The 4,458-nt window shown below is 46.8% G+C and overlaps 1 protein-coding gene across 1 annotated transcript in view; it reads right to left on the bottom strand.

The window, feature by feature from the left end:
- The window catches only part of ORC1 (origin recognition complex subunit 1), a 36,570-nt gene that overhangs the window by 24,569 nt on the left and 7,543 nt on the right, over positions 1 to 4,458 (bottom strand). The gene's annotated exons all lie outside the window — the stretch shown is intronic.

The following is a 4,458-nucleotide window of genomic DNA, read 5'->3' as shown; positions in this document are numbered from 1 at the left end:
ACTTGTGATGAAATGTTCTCTGACCTCATGCTGTCCTCCCACACTGACAGAGCACAGCAAAATACGTGGAGGCAGACAATCTCAGAGTGCAGGAAAACACAATATGATCGCGAGGAGAGGTGGCAGGCTGAAGATGGTAGGTGGTGTCAGCTTGCTGAAAGAAGGCAGGAGTCAATTCTCAGGCTGCTGGAGGATCAAACTCATGTGCTCCAGCGTATGGTTGAGCTGCAGGAAAGGCAACAGGAGCACAGACCGCCGCTACAGCCCCTGTGTAACCAACCGCCCTCCTTCCCAAGTTCCATAACCTCCTCACCCAGATGCCCAAGAATGCGGTGGGGGGGGCCTCCGGCCACCCAGCCACTCCACTCCAGAGGATTGCTCAAGCAACAGAAGACTGGCATTCAATAAGTTTTAAAGTGCTGTGTGACCTTGCCCTTCCCTCCTCCACCACCCCACCCTGTGCTTCCCTCCTCCACCACCCCTCCCGGGCTACCTTGGCAGTTATCCCCCTATTTGTGTGATGAATAAATAAAGAATGCACGAACATGAAGAAACAATGACTTTATTGCCTCTGCAAGCGGTGATCGAAGAGGGGAGGGGAGGGTGCTTAGCTTACAGGAAAGTAGAGTGAAATCGGGGGGTTTGGGAGGGATCCATCAAGGAGAAACAAACAGAACTTTCACACTGTAGCCTGGACATTCCTGAAACTGGTTTTCAAAGCTTCTCTGATGTGCACCGCACCCTCCTGTACTCTTCTAACCGCCCTGGTGTCTGGCTGCGCGTAATCAGTGGCCAGGCGATTTGCCTCAACCTCCCACCCCGCCATAAACGTCTCCCCCTTACTCTCACAGATACTGTGGAGCTCACAGCAAGCAGTAATAACAATGGGAATATTGGTTTCACTGAGGTCTAACCGAGTCAGTAAACTCCGCCATCGCGCTTTTAAACACCCAAATGCACATTCTACCACCATTCTGCACTTGCTCAGCCTCTAGTTGAACAGCTCCCGACTACTGTCCAGGGTGCCTGTGTACAGCTTCATGAGCCAGGGCATTAAGGGGTAGGCCCCAAGGATAACTATAGACATTTCAACATCCCCAACAGTTATTTTCTGGTCTGGAAGTAAGTCCCTTGCTGCAGCTGTTGAAACAGACCAGAGTTCCTGAAGATGCGAGCGTCATGTACCTTTTCCGGTCATCCCATGTTGATGTTGGTGAAACGTCCTGTGTGATCCACCAGTGCTTGCAGCACCATTGAAAAGTACCCCTTGCCAGTTATGTACTCACTGCCTTGGTGCTCCAGTGCCAAGATAGAGATATGGGTTCTGTCTATCGCCCCACCACAGTTAGGGAATCCCATTGCAGCAAAGCCATTCACTATGACCTGCACATTTCCCAGAGTCACTACCCTTGATATCAGCAGCTCAGTGATAGCATTGGCTACTTGCATCACAGCAGCCCCCGCAGTAGAATTGTCCAAATTGATTCCCGACTGACTGGTAGCTGTCGGGTGTTGCAAGCTTCCACAGGGCTATCGCCACTCGCTTCTCAACTGTGAGGGCTGCTCTCATCTTGGTATTCTTGCGCTTCAGGGCAGGGAAAAGCAAGTCACAAAGTTCCATGAAAGTGCCCTTACGCGTGCGAAAGTTTCGCAGCCACTGGAAATCGTCCCAGACCTGCAACACTATGCGGTCTCACCACTCTGTGCTTGTTTCCTGGGCCCAGAATCAGGGTTCCACACCATGAACCTGCCCAACTGACACCATGATGTGCACATTGCAGGGGCCCCTACTTTGTGAGAAGTCTAAGTCCATGTCCTCATCAGTCTCGTCACGGCGCTGCAGTTGCCTCCTCCTCGCCTGGTTTCGCTTTTCTTGGAGGTTGTGGTTCTGCATATCCTGTTGGATAACGCGTGCGGTGTTTATAGTGCTCATAATTGCTGCGGTGATCTGAGCGGGCTCCATGTTCCCAGTGCTATGGCATCTCGCTGAAAAGTGGTGCGAAACGATTGTCTGCCGTTGCTCTGACGGAGGGAGGGGCGATTGACAACATGGCTTACAGGGTTGGCTTACAGGGAATTAAAATCAACGAAGGGGGTGGCTTTGCATCAAGGAGAAACAGAATGGCCACCTCAAGGATAGAACTCAAAACCCTGGGTTTAGCAGGCCGTTGATTTCATGGAGGGAGGGAAGAAGGGAGGAGAAAATGAATACAAAACAAATCTGGTCTATTTCTTGTTTTGATCCACTTCATCTATCTTTATACATCTTGCTGGCAGCAGACAGTGCAGTATGACTGCTGGCCATTGTCATCTCCTGGCTGCTCATCAGAAGACGATGCAGTATGACTGCCGGCAGGACTGAATCGCCATGAGACAAAACTTAAAAGGGAAATGACCTGGCTGAGTCACTCCCATGTTTGCCCAGGCGCCCCTGACCGACCTCACTGAGGTTGGCTAAAAGAGCACCCTGGAGTACGGCGACGATGGCTACCAGTCATACTGCACTGACTTCTGCCAAAAGGCACTGAGCTGCTGCTATGTAGCAATGCAGTACTGCATCTGCCAGCACCCAGGAGACATACGGTGATGCTGAGCTAAGCGGGCTCCATGCTTGCCATGGTATGGCATCTGCACGGGTAACCCAGGAAAAAAGGCGCGAAACGATTGTCTGCCATTGCTTTCACCGAGGGAGGGAGGGAAGGGGGTGCCTGACGATATGTACCCAGAACCACCGGCGACAATGTTTTTGCCCCATCAGGCATTGGGATTTCTACCCAGAATTCAAATGGGTGGCGGAGACTGCGGGAACTGCGGGATAGCTACCCACAGTGCAACGCTCCGGAAGTTGCCGGTTGCCTCAGTACTGTGGACGCACTCCGCCGACTAAATGCACTTAGAGCATCTGTGTGGGGACACACATAATCGACTGTATAAAAACGCTTTCTACAAAACCAACTTCTATAAATTCGACCTAATTTCGTAGTGTAGATACACCCTAAGTAGGCCAGACACAGAGAGGGAGAAAGAAAGTACTATTATCCTCATTTTCCAGACTGGAAATTGAGGAACATAGAAATTAATTAACTTGCACAAGATCATACAGAGAGTCTTTGGCAGAGATAGGAACTGAATCCAGAATGCCTAGGTCCCAGCCCAGTGCCTTAACTTCAAGATCATCCTTCCGCTCAATTACTAATAGCCACAGTCATTCTAGCTAGACAAAAATAGAAGGCATATAAATCCTTGTGCTACAGCATAAGGCTACCTTACCTGAAAAAGGTTAAGAAGAAATTCACGTTATGAACCGCTATTCCACAAGTGTTCACTATAGGGTTTGTTACAGCTTTGTCTAAAAACTTCAGGTCACAATCAGTGAAAGGATATAAAACTAAATGGATTACTGGTCTATTTCAGTATGGCAATTCTTATGTGTCTATTCTACGGTGAAGCTGACAGGCCTACCCATAAAAATTGAAACCCAAAATTGTGATTTTAGGAGGAAAATACTTTTTTACTGTGAGTTAAAGTCTAACCTTTCTCCCAGATTGTGTGTGTGTCAAAAAAATGCTGTTCAAAATTGAACTGCTACTGAGTACCAAAATATAAAGAAGTTATAAGCATCTCTCTGTAAAACACAAACCCTCCCTCTCTGGGCATGGCTGAATGAACATCTGATTGGTGTATTTCTATGATTTCAGTTCCAATCTTTTTCTAGCTTTGTATTTTTGAAGTTATTTTTGTATTGGGAGTTTAGGATGATTGAGATAATGTCTGTGGACTATGACCTCAAATGTCCCAAAATACTTATTAACCTGACTGTCAGTATATTTTTGGACCTGTGGACTTTCTGAGCCCAAAGTTACAGGGATGGGGAAGTTCTTCATTTGCATGAAGGTGACCTAATCAGACCCCACTGGGTGATGCCAGTGATGTTGGGAGTGCCCATTTTGATTCACTAAGAAGTTCCTGAGACGGTTTCCAAAAAGGAGGAACCAACTACATCACCATGTTCAAAAATTGAATGAAAGGAAGAAGTCTCATTACTGGTCTCTAGCTATGCAATGCCACAATGCCTGACAAAGAAGTGGTGACACTGGCAAACCATCTAACCTGTGTACAACCCATAACAACTTAACAAGAGGCATTACAATTATATCAGGACAATTCACTTGTATGTGAATATCAAAGAAACGTACTAGACCAGCAATCACTAACCCATTCATTTGTAGTAATAGAAATCAAGGGTAGATGCTAAATATGTTTGTCTGGGTACCTGTACCCTGTTAGAAGTTTACCAAATTAGATTTTAGATATTACATCCTTTTCATGTCTTAATTACCTTACATTATGTATGCAACTGTGTTCAGTTAACCTTAAGATCAAAGATGTGAGACACTGCAGGAAATTAATAATATTATCTAATTGTCCTCAGCTTATCTATCCTTATTATAATGAGTG

The sequence above is a fragment of the Chelonia mydas genome, chromosome 8 (assembly GCF_015237465.2).
Source record: "Chelonia mydas isolate rCheMyd1 chromosome 8, rCheMyd1.pri.v2, whole genome shotgun sequence".
Classification (NCBI taxonomy): domain Eukaryota; kingdom Metazoa; phylum Chordata; order Testudines; family Cheloniidae; genus Chelonia; species Chelonia mydas.
This window is presented reverse-complemented; position numbering and strand designations above follow the sequence as displayed.